General features: G+C 42.5%; 28 non-coding genes across 28 annotated transcripts; all 28 read right to left on the bottom strand.

Moving 5' to 3' along the window:
- Positions 1-327: 327 nt before the first annotated feature.
- Positions 328-399, bottom strand: Trnaq-uug (transfer RNA glutamine (anticodon UUG)). The gene has a single exon. It is a non-coding gene; the product is annotated as a tRNA-Gln (tRNA).
- A 264-nt stretch (positions 400-663) lies between these two features.
- Positions 664-735, bottom strand: Trnaq-cug (transfer RNA glutamine (anticodon CUG)). Its single transcript has one exon. It is a non-coding gene; the product is annotated as a tRNA-Gln (tRNA).
- A 465-nt stretch (positions 736-1,200) lies between these two features.
- Positions 1,201-1,272, bottom strand: Trnaq-uug (transfer RNA glutamine (anticodon UUG)). The gene has a single exon. It is a non-coding gene; the product is annotated as a tRNA-Gln (tRNA).
- Positions 1,273-1,536: 264 nt separating this feature from the next.
- On the bottom strand, positions 1,537-1,608 carry Trnaq-cug (transfer RNA glutamine (anticodon CUG)). The gene has a single exon. It is a non-coding gene; the product is annotated as a tRNA-Gln (tRNA).
- Positions 1,609-2,073: 465 nt separating this feature from the next.
- Trnaq-uug (transfer RNA glutamine (anticodon UUG)) lies at positions 2,074-2,145 on the bottom strand. The gene has a single exon. It is a non-coding gene; the product is annotated as a tRNA-Gln (tRNA).
- Positions 2,146-2,409: 264 nt separating this feature from the next.
- Positions 2,410-2,481, bottom strand: Trnaq-cug (transfer RNA glutamine (anticodon CUG)). Its single transcript has one exon. It is a non-coding gene; the product is annotated as a tRNA-Gln (tRNA).
- Positions 2,482-2,946: 465 nt separating this feature from the next.
- Trnaq-uug (transfer RNA glutamine (anticodon UUG)) lies at positions 2,947-3,018 on the bottom strand. The gene has a single exon. It is a non-coding gene; the product is annotated as a tRNA-Gln (tRNA).
- Positions 3,019-3,282: 264 nt separating this feature from the next.
- Trnaq-cug (transfer RNA glutamine (anticodon CUG)) lies at positions 3,283-3,354 on the bottom strand. The gene has a single exon. It is a non-coding gene; the product is annotated as a tRNA-Gln (tRNA).
- A 465-nt stretch (positions 3,355-3,819) lies between these two features.
- Trnaq-uug (transfer RNA glutamine (anticodon UUG)) lies at positions 3,820-3,891 on the bottom strand. Its single transcript has one exon. It is a non-coding gene; the product is annotated as a tRNA-Gln (tRNA).
- Positions 3,892-4,155: 264 nt separating this feature from the next.
- Positions 4,156-4,227, bottom strand: Trnaq-cug (transfer RNA glutamine (anticodon CUG)). The gene has a single exon. It is a non-coding gene; the product is annotated as a tRNA-Gln (tRNA).
- A 465-nt stretch (positions 4,228-4,692) lies between these two features.
- Trnaq-uug (transfer RNA glutamine (anticodon UUG)) lies at positions 4,693-4,764 on the bottom strand. The gene has a single exon. It is a non-coding gene; the product is annotated as a tRNA-Gln (tRNA).
- A 264-nt stretch (positions 4,765-5,028) lies between these two features.
- Positions 5,029-5,100, bottom strand: Trnaq-cug (transfer RNA glutamine (anticodon CUG)). Its single transcript has one exon. It is a non-coding gene; the product is annotated as a tRNA-Gln (tRNA).
- Positions 5,101-5,565: 465 nt separating this feature from the next.
- On the bottom strand, positions 5,566-5,637 carry Trnaq-uug (transfer RNA glutamine (anticodon UUG)). The gene has a single exon. It is a non-coding gene; the product is annotated as a tRNA-Gln (tRNA).
- A 264-nt stretch (positions 5,638-5,901) lies between these two features.
- On the bottom strand, positions 5,902-5,973 carry Trnaq-cug (transfer RNA glutamine (anticodon CUG)). Its single transcript has one exon. It is a non-coding gene; the product is annotated as a tRNA-Gln (tRNA).
- Positions 5,974-6,438: 465 nt separating this feature from the next.
- On the bottom strand, positions 6,439-6,510 carry Trnaq-uug (transfer RNA glutamine (anticodon UUG)). Its single transcript has one exon. It is a non-coding gene; the product is annotated as a tRNA-Gln (tRNA).
- Positions 6,511-6,774: 264 nt separating this feature from the next.
- Trnaq-cug (transfer RNA glutamine (anticodon CUG)) lies at positions 6,775-6,846 on the bottom strand. The gene has a single exon. It is a non-coding gene; the product is annotated as a tRNA-Gln (tRNA).
- A 465-nt stretch (positions 6,847-7,311) lies between these two features.
- Trnaq-uug (transfer RNA glutamine (anticodon UUG)) lies at positions 7,312-7,383 on the bottom strand. The gene has a single exon. It is a non-coding gene; the product is annotated as a tRNA-Gln (tRNA).
- A 264-nt stretch (positions 7,384-7,647) lies between these two features.
- Trnaq-cug (transfer RNA glutamine (anticodon CUG)) lies at positions 7,648-7,719 on the bottom strand. Its single transcript has one exon. It is a non-coding gene; the product is annotated as a tRNA-Gln (tRNA).
- A 465-nt stretch (positions 7,720-8,184) lies between these two features.
- Trnaq-uug (transfer RNA glutamine (anticodon UUG)) lies at positions 8,185-8,256 on the bottom strand. Its single transcript has one exon. It is a non-coding gene; the product is annotated as a tRNA-Gln (tRNA).
- Positions 8,257-8,520: 264 nt separating this feature from the next.
- Positions 8,521-8,592, bottom strand: Trnaq-cug (transfer RNA glutamine (anticodon CUG)). Its single transcript has one exon. It is a non-coding gene; the product is annotated as a tRNA-Gln (tRNA).
- Positions 8,593-9,057: 465 nt separating this feature from the next.
- On the bottom strand, positions 9,058-9,129 carry Trnaq-uug (transfer RNA glutamine (anticodon UUG)). The gene has a single exon. It is a non-coding gene; the product is annotated as a tRNA-Gln (tRNA).
- A 264-nt stretch (positions 9,130-9,393) lies between these two features.
- On the bottom strand, positions 9,394-9,465 carry Trnaq-cug (transfer RNA glutamine (anticodon CUG)). Its single transcript has one exon. It is a non-coding gene; the product is annotated as a tRNA-Gln (tRNA).
- A 465-nt stretch (positions 9,466-9,930) lies between these two features.
- Trnaq-uug (transfer RNA glutamine (anticodon UUG)) lies at positions 9,931-10,002 on the bottom strand. Its single transcript has one exon. It is a non-coding gene; the product is annotated as a tRNA-Gln (tRNA).
- A 264-nt stretch (positions 10,003-10,266) lies between these two features.
- Positions 10,267-10,338, bottom strand: Trnaq-cug (transfer RNA glutamine (anticodon CUG)). Its single transcript has one exon. It is a non-coding gene; the product is annotated as a tRNA-Gln (tRNA).
- Positions 10,339-10,803: 465 nt separating this feature from the next.
- Trnaq-uug (transfer RNA glutamine (anticodon UUG)) lies at positions 10,804-10,875 on the bottom strand. Its single transcript has one exon. It is a non-coding gene; the product is annotated as a tRNA-Gln (tRNA).
- Positions 10,876-11,139: 264 nt separating this feature from the next.
- Trnaq-cug (transfer RNA glutamine (anticodon CUG)) lies at positions 11,140-11,211 on the bottom strand. The gene has a single exon. It is a non-coding gene; the product is annotated as a tRNA-Gln (tRNA).
- A 465-nt stretch (positions 11,212-11,676) lies between these two features.
- On the bottom strand, positions 11,677-11,748 carry Trnaq-uug (transfer RNA glutamine (anticodon UUG)). The gene has a single exon. It is a non-coding gene; the product is annotated as a tRNA-Gln (tRNA).
- Positions 11,749-12,012: 264 nt separating this feature from the next.
- Trnaq-cug (transfer RNA glutamine (anticodon CUG)) lies at positions 12,013-12,084 on the bottom strand. The gene has a single exon. It is a non-coding gene; the product is annotated as a tRNA-Gln (tRNA).
- Between the last annotated feature and the right edge of the window lie 416 nt (positions 12,085-12,500).

Here is a 12,500-nt window from a genome sequence, read left to right as displayed (position 1 = left end):
GTGCTACATTGTCAGGACGTAGATACTACGCAATAAGGTACCTCACAAAGTCAATCAGCAGGGCGTTTCGTCTTAATTTCATCTCTGTCTATTCTCTGCCTTCAGATCTTGACATTTCTTTTTCATGGGGACATTACTTCTGACCGAACATTGACGTTTGCTTCTCAATGGAGAAATGTGTTATGTAAACAATTATATTGCAGGCGCTTTGGTTGGTTTATATACGCCCAACATCATCAATGAGAATGACCTTCCTTTCGTTGAAGTCATCAGTGGCTATCTTACGTGCATTTGGGCCAATTTGACATTGTTCTGCTGCAAAAGTATAGGTCCCACCGAGATTTGAACTCGGATCGCTGGATTCAAAGTCCAGAGTGCTAACCATTACACCATGGGACCAGTTGACAGCTTAGCCTAATAGATAGGGATCATTTTCCAGTTAAGCTAAGAGGAAGTATCTGGGGACACACACATGTTGTTATCCTACATTAGATTTTGGTCTGGGAGAAACCCTTAAAATGGAATAATATTAGGGATTGGATTTGGGTGTGATATAGAGGTGTAAAGGTAGTTTGCCACGACCAGTGTAGTCTTCTGATTCATTATGCTTTGTTTCCCACATCCCAATCAAAATGAATGAAAATCTTGCTAAAAAACATTGGTAGGTCCTACCGAGATTTGAACTCGGATCGCTGGATTCAGAGTCCAGAGTGCTAACCATTACACCATAGGACCGCACATCACAGTACCAAAGTCTTAAGCATTACAGACTTACTGATAATCCCTTCCCTTGAGATTGGCGTGACTGAGCCACTGTGACGCCTGCTAAGTTCCATGTGCGACTTGTCAAGGTGTAGTTGTGGTGTGGGACATGTGCTACATTGTCAGGACGTAGATACTACGCAATAAGGTACCTCACAAAGTCAGTCAGCAGGGCGTTTCGTCTTAATTTCATCTCTGTCTATTCTCTGCCTTCGGATCTTGACATTTCTTTTTCATGGGGACTTTACTTTTGACCGAACATTGACGTTTGGTTCCCAATGGAGAAATGTGTTATGTAAACAATTATATTGCAGGCGCTTTGGTTGGTTTATATACGCCCAACATCATCAATGAGAATGACCTTCCTTTCGTTGAAGTCATCAGTGGCTATCTTACGTGCATTTGGGCCAATTTGACATTGTTCTGCTGCAAAAGTATAGGTCCCACCGAGATTTGAACTCGGATCGCTGGATTCAAAGTCCAGAGTGCAAACAATTACACCATGGGACCAGTTGACAGCTTAGCCTAATAGATAGGGATCATTTTCCAGTTAAGCTAAGAGGAAGTATCTGGGGACACACACATGTTGTTATCCTACATTAGATTGTGGTCTGGGAGAAACCCTTAAAATGGAATAATATTAGGCATTGGATTTGGGTGTGATGTAGAGGTGTAAAGGTAGTTTGCCACGACCAGTGTAGTCTTCTGATTCATTATGCTTTGTTTCCCACATCCCAATCAAAATGAATGAAAATCTTGCTAAAAAACATTGGTAGGTCCTACCGAGATTTGAACTCGGATCGCTGGATTCAGAGTCCAGAGTGCTAACCATTACACCATAGGACCGCACATCACAGTACCAAAGTCTTAAGCATTACAGACTTACTGATAATCCCTTCCCTTGAGATTGGCGTGACTGAGCCACTGTGACGCCTGCTAAATTCCATGTGCGACTTGTCAAGGTGTAGTTGTGGTGTGGGACATGTGCTACATTGTCAGGACGTAGATACTACGCAATAAGGTACCTCACAAAGTCAATCAGCAGGGCGTTTCGTCTTAATTTCATCTCTGTCTATTCTCTGCCTTCAGATCTTGACATTTCTTTTTCATGGGGACATTTCTTTTGACCGAACATTGACGTTTGCTTCCCAATGGAGAAATGTGTTATGTAAACAATTATATTGCAGGCGCTTTGGTTGGTTTATATACGCCCAACATCATCAATGAGAATGACCTTCCTTTCGTTGAAGTCATCAGTGGCTATCTTACGTGCATTTGGGCCAATTTGACATTGTTCTGCTGCAAAAGTATAGGTCCCACCGAGATTTGAACTCGGATCGCTGGATTCAAAGTCCAGAGTGCTAACCATTACACCATGGGACCAGTTGACAGCTTAGCCTAATAGATAGGGATCATTTTCCAGTTAAGCTAAGAGGAAGTATCTGGGGACACACACATGTTGTTATCCTACATTAGATTTTGGTGTGGGAGAAACCCTTAAAATGGAATAATATTAGGGATTGGATTTGGGTGTGATATAGAGGTGTAAAGGTAGTTTGCCACGACCAGTGTAGTCTTCTGATTCATTATGCTTTGTTTCCCACATCCCAATCAAAATGAATGAAAATCTTGCTAAAAAACATTGGTAGGTCCTACCGAGATTTGAACTCGGATCGCTGGATTCAGAGTCCAGAGTGCTAACCATTACACCATAGGACCGCACATCACAGTACCAAAGTCTTAAGCATTACAGACTTACTGATAATCCCTTCCCTTGAGATTGGCGTGACTGAGCCACTGTGACGCCTGCTAAGTTCCATGTGCGACTTGTCAAGGTGTAGTTGTGGTGTGGGACATGTGCTACATTGTCAGGACGTAGATACTACGCAATAAGGTACCTCACAAAGTCAATCAGCAGGGCGTTTCGTCTTAATTTCATCTCTGTCTATTCTCTGCCTTCAGATCTTGACATTTCTTTTTCATGGGGACATTACTTTTGACCGAACTTTGACGTTTGCTTCCCAATGGAGAAATGTGTTATGTAAACAATTATATTGCAGGCGCTTTGGTTGGTTTATATGCGCCCAACATCATAAATGAGAATGACCTTCCTTTCGTTGAAGTCATCAGTGGCTATCTTACGTGCATTTGGGCCAATTTGACATTGTTCTGCTGCAAAAGTATAGGTCCCACCGAGATTTGAACTCGGATCGCTGGATTCAAAGTCCAGAGTGCTAACCATTACACCATGGGACCAGTTGACAGCTTAGCCTAATAGATAGGGATCATTTTCCAGTTAAGCTAAGAGGAAGTATCTGGGGACACACACATGTTGTTATCCTACATTAGATTTTGGTCTGGGAGAAACCCTTAAAATGGAATAATATTAGGCATTGGATTTGGCTGTGATGTAGAGGTGTAAAGGTAGTTTGCCACGACCAGTATAGTCTTCTGATTCATTATGCATTGTTTCCCACATCCCAATCAAAATGAATGAAAATCTTGCTAAAAAACATTGGTAGGTCCTACCCAGATTTGAACTCGGATCGCTGGATTCAGAGTCCAGAGTGCTAACCATTACACCATAGGACCGCACATCACAGTACCAAAGTCTTAAGCATTACAGACTTACTGATAATCCCTTCCCTTGAGATTGGCGTGACTGAGCCACTGTGACGCCTGCTAAATTCCATGTGCGACTTGTCAAGGTGTAGTTGTGGTGTGGGACATGTGCTACATTGTCAGGACGTAGATACTACGCAATAAGGTACCTCACAAAGTCAGTCAGCAGGGCGTTTCGTCTTAATTTCATCTCTGTCTATTCTCTGCCTTCGGATCTTGACATTTCTTTTTCATGGGGACTTTACTTTTGACCGAACATTGACGTTTGCTTCCCAATGGAGAAATGTGTTATGTAAACAATTATATTGCAGGCGCTTTGGTTGGTTTATATACGCCCAACATCATCAATGAGAATGACCTTCCTTTCGTTGAAGTCATCAGTGGCTATCTTACGTGCATTTGGGCCAATTTGACATTGTTCTGCTGCAAAAGTATAGGTCCCACCGAGATTTGAACTCGGATCGCTGGATTCAAAGTCCAGAGTGCAAACAATTACACCATGGGACCAGTTGACAGCTTAGCCTAATGGATAGGGATCATTTTCCAGTTAAGCTAAGAGGAAGTATCTGGGGACACACACATGTTGTTATCCTACATTAGATTGTGGTCTGGGAGAAACCCTTAAAATGGAATAATATTAGGCATTGGATTTGGGTGTGATGTAGAGGTGTAAAGGTAGTTTGCCACGACCAGTGTAGTCTTCTGATTCATTATGCTTTGTTTCCCACATCCCAATCAAAATGAATGAAAATCTTGCTAAAAAACATTGGTAGGTCCTACCGAGATTTGAACTCGGATCGCTGGATTCAGAGTCCAGAGTGCTAACCATTACACCATAGGACCACACATCACAGTACCAAAGTCTCAAGCATTACAGACTTACTGATAATCCCTTCCCTTGAGATTGGCGTGACTGAGCCACTGTGACGCCTGCTAAATTCCATGTGCGACTTGTCAAGGTGTAGTTGTGGTGTGGGACATGTGCTACATTGTCAGGACGTAGATACTACGCAATAAGGTACCTCACAAAGTCAATCAGCAGGGCGTTTCGTCTTAATTTCATCTCTGTCTATTCTCTGCCTTCGGATCTTGACATTTCTTTTTCATGGGGACTTTACTTTTGACCGAACATTGACGTTTGCTTCCCAATGGAGAAATGTGTTATGTAAACAATTATATTGCAGGCGCTTTGGTTGGTTTATATACGCCCAACATCATCAATGTGAATGACCTTCCTTTCGTTGAAGTCATCAGTGGCTATCTTACGTGCATTTGGGCCAATTTGACATTGTTCTGCTGCAAAAGTATAGGTCCCACCGAGATTTGAACTCGGATCGCTGGATTCAAAGTCCAGAGTGCAAACAATTACACCATGGGACCAGTTGACAGCTTAGCCTAATAGATAGGGATCATTTTCCAGTTAAGCTAAGAGGAAGTATCTGGGGACACACACATGTTGTTATCCTACATTAGATTGTGGTCTGGGAGAAACCCTTAAAATGGAATAATATTAGGCATTGGATTTGGGTGTGATGTAGAGGTGTAAAGGTAGTTTGCCACGACCAGTGTAGTCTTCTGATTCATTATGCTTTGTTTCCCACATCCCAATCAAAATGAATGAAAATCTTGCTAAAAAACATTGGTAGGTCCTACCGAGATTTGAACTCGGATCGCTGGATTCAGAGTCCAGAGTGCTAACCATTACACCATAGGACCGCACATCACAGTACCAAAGTCTCAAGCATTACAGACTTACTGATAATCCCTTCCCTTGAGATTGGCGTGACTGAGCCACTGTGACGCCTGCTAAATTCCATGTGCGACTTGTCAAGGTGTAGTTGTGGTGTGGGACATGTGCTACATTGTCAGGACGTAGATACTACGCAATAAGGTACCTCACAAAGTCAATCAGCAGGGCGTTTCGTCTTAATTTCATCTCTGTCTATTCTCTGCCTTCAGATCTTGACATTTCTTTTTCATGGGGACATTTCTTTTGACCGAACATTGACGTTTGCTTCCCAATGGAGAAATGTGTTATGTAAACAATTATATTGCAGGCGCTTTGGTTGGTTTATATACGCCCAACATCATCAATGAGAATGACCTTCCTTTCGTTGAAGTCATCAGTGGCTATCTTACGTGCATTTGGGCCAATTTGACATTGTTCTGCTGGAAAAGTATAGGTCCCACCGAGATTTGAACTCGGATCGCTGGATTCAAAGTCCAGAGTGCTAACCATTACACCATGGGACCAGTTGACAGCTTAGCCTAATAGATAGGGATCATTTTCCAGTTAAGCTAAGAGGAAGTATCTGGGGACACACACATGTTGTTATCCTACATTAGATTGTGGTCTGGGAGAAACCCTTAAAATGGAATAATATTAGGCATTGGATTTGGGTGTGATGTAGAGGTGTAAAGGTAGTTTGCCACGACCAGTGTAGTGTTCTGATTCATTATGCTTTGTTTCCCACATCCCAATCAAAATGAATGAAAATCTTGCTAAAAAACATTGGTAGGTCCTACCGAGATTTGAACTCGGATCGCTGGATTCAGAGTCCAGAGTGCTAACCATTACACCATAGGACCGCACATCACAGTACCAAAGTCTTAAGCATTACAGACTTACTGATAATTCCTTCCCTTGAGATTGGCGTGACTGAGCCACTGTGACGCCTGCTAAATTCCATGTGCGACTTGTCAAGGTGTAGTTGTGGTGTGGGACATGTGCTACATTGTCAGGACGTAGATACTACGCAATAAGGTACCTCACAAAGTCAATCAGCAGGGCGTTTCGTCTTAATTTCATCTCTGTCTATTCTCTGCCTTCAGATCTTGACATTTCTTTTTCATGGGGACATTTCTTTTGACCGAACATTGACGTTTGCTTCCCAATGGAGAAATGTGTTATGTAAACAATTATATTGCAGGCGCTTTGGTTGGTTTATATACGCCCAACATCATCAATGAGAATGACCTTCCTTTCGTTGAAGTCATCAGTGGCTATCTTACGTGCATTTGGGCCAATTTGACATTGTTCTGCTGCAAAAGTATAGGTCCCACCGAGATTTGAACTCGGATCGCTGGATTCAAAGTCCAGAGTGCTAACCATTACACCATGGGACCAGTTGACAGCTTAGCCTAATAGATAGGGATCATTTTCCAGTTAAGCTAAGAGGAAGTATCTGGGGACACACACATGTTGTTATCCTACATTAGATTGTGGTCTGGGAGAAACCCTTAAAATGGAATAATATTAGGCATTGGATTTGGGTGTGATGTAGAGGTGTAAAGGTAGTTTGCCACGACCAGTGTAGTCTTCTGATTCATTATGCTTTGTTTCCCACATCCCAATCAAAATGAATGAAAATCTTGCTAAAAAACATTGGTAGGTCCTACCGAGATTTGAACTCGGATCGCTGGATTCAGAGTCCAGAGTGCTAACCATTACACCATAGGACCGCACATCACAGTACCAAAGTCTCAAGCATTACAGACTTACTGATAATCCCTTCCCTTGAGATTGGCGTGACTGAGCCACTGTGACGCCTGCTAAATTCCATGTGCGACTTGTCAAGGTGTAGTTGTGGTGTGGGACATGTGCTACATTGTCAGGACGTAGATACTACGCAATAAGGTACCTCACAAAGTCAATCAGCAGGGCGTTTCGTCTTAATTTCATCTCTGTCTATTCTCTGCCTTCAGATCTTGACATTTCTTTTTCATGGGGACATTTCTTTTGACCGAACATTGACGTTTGCTTCCCAATGGAGAAATGTGTTATGTAAACAATTATATTGCAGGCGCTTTGGTTGGTTTATATACGCCCAACATCATCAATGAGAATGACCTTCCTTTCGTTGAAGTCATCAGTGGCTATCTTACGTGCATTTGGGCCAATTTGACATTGTTCTGCTGCAAAAGTATAGGTCCCACCGAGATTTAAACTCGGATCGCTGGATTCAAAGTCCAGAGTGCTAACCATTACACCATGGGACCAGTTGACAGCTTAGCCTAATAGATAGGGATCATTTTCCAGTTAAGCTAAGAGGAAGTATCTGGGGACACACACATGTTGTTATCCTACATTAGATTGTGGTCTGGGAGAAACCCTTAAAATGGAATAATATTAGGCATTGGATTTGGGTGTGATGTAGAGGTGTAAAGGTAGTTTGCCACGACCAGTGTAGTCTTCTGATTCATTATGCTTTGTTTCCCACATCCCAATCAAAATGAATGAAAATCTTGCTAAAAAACATTGGTAGGTCCTACCGAGATTTGAACTCGGATCGCTGGATTCAGAGTCCAGAGTGCTAACCATTACACCATAGGACCGCACATCACAGTACCAAAGTCTCAAGCATTACAGACTTACTGATAATCCCTTCCCTTGAGATTGGCGTGACTGAGCCACTGTGAGGCCTGCTAAATTCCATGTGCGACTTGTCAAGGTGTAGTTGTGGTGTGGGACATGTGCTACATTGTCAGGACGTAGATACTACGCAATAAGGTACCTCACAAAGTCAATCAGCAGGGCGTTTCGTCTTAATTTCATCTCTGTCTATTCTCTGCCTTCAGATCTTGACATTTCTTTTTCATGGGGACATTTCTTTTGACCGAACATTGACGTTTGCTTCCCAATGGAGAAATGTGTTATGTAAACAATTATATTGCAGGCGCTTTGGTTGGTTTATATACGCCCAACATCATCAATGAGAATGACCTTCCTTTCGTTGAAGTCATCAGTGGCTATCTTACGTGCATTTGGGCCAATTTGACATTGTTCTGCTGGAAAAGTATAGGTCCCACCGAGATTTGAACTCGGATCGCTGGATTCAAAGTCCAGAGTGCTAACCATTACACCATGGGACCAGTTGACAGCTTAGCCTAATAGATAGGGATCATTTTCCAGTTAAGCTAAGAGGAAGTATCTGGGGACACACACATGTTGTTATCCTACATTAGATTGTGGTCTGGGAGAAACCCTTAAAATGGAATAATATTAGGCATTGGATTTGGGTGTGATGAAGAGGTGTAAAGGTAGTTTGCCACGACCAGTGTAGTCTTCTGATTCATTATGCTTTGTTTCCCACATCCCAATCAAAATGAATGAAAATCTTGCTAAAAAACATTGGTAGGTCCTACCCAGATTTGAACTCGGATCGCTGGATTCAGAGTCCAGAGTGCTAACCATTACACCATAGGACCGCACATCACAGTACCAAAGTCTCAAGCATTACAGACTTACTGATAATCCCTTCCCTTGAGATTGGCGTGACTGAGCCACTGTGAGGCCTGCTAAATTCCATGTGCGACTTGTCAAGGTGTAGTTGTGGTGTGGGACATGTGCTACATTGTCAGGACGTAGATACTACGCAATAAGGTACCTCACAAAGTCAATCAGCAGGGCGTTTCGTCTTAATTTCATCTCTGTCTATTCTCTGCCTTCAGATCTTGACATTTCTTTTTCATGGGAACATTACTTCTGACCGAACATTGACGTTTCCGTCCAAATGGAGAAATGTGTTATGTAAACAATTATATTGCAGGCGCTTTGGTTGGTTTATATACGCCCAACATCATCAATGAGAATGACCTTCCTTTCGTTGAAGTCATCAGTGGCTATCTTACGTGCATTTGGGCCAATTTGACATTGTTCTGCTGCAAAAGTATAGGTCCCACCGAGATTTGAACTCGGATCGCTGGATTCAAAGTCCAGAGTGCTAACCATTACACCATGGGACCAGTTGACAGCTTAGCCTAATAGATAGGGATCATTTTCCAGTTAAGCTAAGAGGAAGTATCTGGGGACACACACATGTTGTTATCCTACATTAGATTGTGGTCTGGGAGAAACCCTTAAAATGGAATAATATTAGGCATTGGATTTGGGTGTGATGTAGAGGTGTAAAGGTAGTTTGCCACGACCAGTGTAGTCTTCTGATTCATTATGCTTTGTTTCCCACATCCCAATCAAAATGAATGAAAATCTTGCTAAAAAACATTGGTAGGTCCTACCGAGATTTGAACTCGGATCGCTGGATTCAGAGTCCAGAGTGCTAACCATTACACCATAGGACCGCACATCACAGTACCAAAGTCTCAAGCATTACAGACTTACTGATAATCCCTTCCCTTGAGATTGGCGTGACTGAGCCACTGTGAGGCCTGCTAAATTCCATGTGCGACTTGTCAAGGTGTAGTTGTGGTGTGGGACATGTGCTACATTGTCAGGACGTAGATACTACGCAATAAGGTACCTCACAAAGTCAATCAGCAGGGCGTTTCGTCTTAATTTCATCTCTGTCTATTCTCTGCCTTCAGATCTTGACATTTCTTTTTCATGGGAACATTACTTCTGACCGAACATTGACGTTTCCGTCCAAATGGAGAAATGTGTTATGTAAACAATTATATTGCAGGCGCTTTGGTTGGTTTATATACGCCCAACATCATCAATGAGAATGACCTTCCTTTCGTTGAAGTCATCAGTGGCTATCTTACGTGCATTTGGGCCAATTTGACATTGTTCTGCTGCAAAAGTATAGGTCCCACCGAGATTTGAACTCGGATCGCTGGATTCAAAGTCCAGAGTGCTAACCATTACACCATGGGACCAGTTGACAGCTTAGCCTAATAGATAGGGATCATTTTCCAGTTAAGCTAAGAGGAAGTATCTGGGGACACACACATGTTGTTATCCTACATTAGATTGTGGTCTGGGAGAAACCCTTAAAATGGAATAATATTAGGCATTGGATTTGGGTGTGATGTAGAGGTGTAAAGGTAGTTTGCCACGACCAGTGTAGTCTTCTGATTCATTATGCTTTGTTTCCCACATCCCAATCAAAATGAATGAAAATCTTGCTAAAAAACATTGGTAGGTCCTACCGAGATTTGAACTCGGATCGCTGGATTCAGAGTCCAGAGTGCTAACCATTACACCATAGGACCGCACGTCACAGTACCAAAGTCTCAAGCATTACAGACTTACTGATAATCCCTTCCCTTCAGATTGGCTTGACTGAGCCACTGTGACGCCTGCTAAATTCCATGTGCGACTTGTCAAGGTGTAGTTGTGGTGTGGGACATGTGCTACATTGTCAGGACGTAGATACTACGCAATAAGGTACCTCACAAAGTCAATCAGCAGGGCGTTTCGTCTTAATTTCATCTCTGTCTATTCTCTGCCTTCAGATCTTGACATTTCTTTTTCATGGGGACATTTCTTTTGACCGAACATTGACGTTTGCTTCCCAATGGAGAAATGTGTTATGTAAACAATTATATTGCAGGCGCTTTGGTTGGTTTATATACGCCCAACATCATCAATGAGAATGACCTTCCTTTCGTTGAAGTCATCAGTGGCTATCTTACGTGCATTTGGGCCAATTTGACATTGTTCTGCTGGAAAAGTATAGGTCCCACCGAGATTTGAACTCGGATCGCTGGATTCAAAGTCCAGAGTGCTAACCATTACACCATGGGACCAGTTGACAGCTTAGCCTAATAGATAGGGATCATTTTCCAGTTAAGCTAAGAGGAAGTATCTGGGGACACACACATGTTGTTATCCTACATTAGATTGTGGTCTGGGAGAAACCCTTAAAATGGAATAATATTAGGCATTGGATTTGGGTGTGATGAAGAGGTGTAAAGGTAGTTTGCCACGACCAGTGTAGTCTTCTGATTCATTATGCTTTGTTTCCCACATCCCAATCAAAATGAATGAAAATCTTGCTAAAAAACATTGGTAGGTCCTACCGAGATTTGAACTCGGATCGCTGGATTCAGAGTCCAGAGTGCTAACCATTACACCATAGGACCGCACATCACAGTACCAAAGTCTCAAGCATTACAGACTTACTGATAATCCCTTCCCTTGAGATTGGCGTGACTGAGCCACTGTGAGGCCTGCTAAATTCCATGTGCGACTTGTCAAGGTGTAGTTGTGGTGTGGGACATGTGCTACATTGTCAGGACGTAGATACTACGCAATAAGGTACCTCACAAAGTCAATCAGCAGGGCGTTTCGTCTTAATTTCATCTCTGTCTATTCTCTGCCTTCAGATCTTGACATTTCTTTTTCATGGGAACATTACTTCTGACCGAACATTGACGTTTCCGTCCAAATGGAGAAATGTGTTATGTAAACAATTATATTGCAGGCGCTTTGGTTGGTTTATATACGCCCAACATCATCAATGAGAATGACCTTCCTTTCGTTGAAGTCATCAGTGGCTATCTTACGTGCATTTGGGCCAATTTGACATTGTTCTGCTGCAAAAGTATAGGTCCCACCGAGATTTGAACTCGGATCGCTGGATTCAAAGTCCAGAGTGCTAACCATTACACCATGGGACCAGTTGACAGCTTAGCCTAATAGATAGGGATCATTTTCCAGTTAAGCTAAGAGGAAGTATCTGGGGACACACACATGTTGTTATCCTACATTAGATTGTGGTCTGGGAGAAACCCTTAAAATGGAATAATATTAGGCATTGGATTTGGGTGTGATGTAGAGGTGTAAAGGTAGTTTGCCACGACCAGTGTAGTCTTCTGATTCATTATGCTTTGTTTCCCACATCCCAATCAAAATGAATGAAAATCTTGCTAAAAAACATTGGTAGGTCCTACCGAGATTTGAACTCGGATCGCTGGATTCAGAGTCCAGAGTGCTAACCATTACACCATAGGACCGCACGTCACAGTACCAAAGTCTCAAGCATTACAGACTTACTGATAATCCCTTCCCTTCAGATTGGCGTGACTGAGCCACTGTGACGCCTGCTAAATTCCATGTGCGACTTGTCAAGGTGTAGTTGTGGTGTGGGACATGTGCTACATTGTCAGGACGTAGATACTACGCAATAAGGTACCTCACAAAGTCAATCAGCAGGGCGTTTCGTCTTAATTTCATCTCTGTCTATTCTCTGCCTTCAGATCTTGACATTTGTTTTTCATGGGGACATTACTTTTGACCGAACATTGACGTTTGCTTCCCAATGGAGAAATGTGTTATGTATACAATTATATTGCAGGCGCTTTGGTTGGTTTATATACGCCCAACATCATCAATGAGAATGACCTTCCTTTCGTTGAAGTCATCAGTGGCT

This window comes from Haliotis asinina, chromosome 14 (genome assembly GCF_037392515.1).
Source record: "Haliotis asinina isolate JCU_RB_2024 chromosome 14, JCU_Hal_asi_v2, whole genome shotgun sequence".
Classification (NCBI taxonomy): Eukaryota; Metazoa; Mollusca; class Gastropoda; order Lepetellida; family Haliotidae; genus Haliotis; species Haliotis asinina.
The sequence above is the reverse complement of the archived record's forward strand: the minus strand, read 5'-3'. Positions and strand labels throughout refer to the sequence as shown.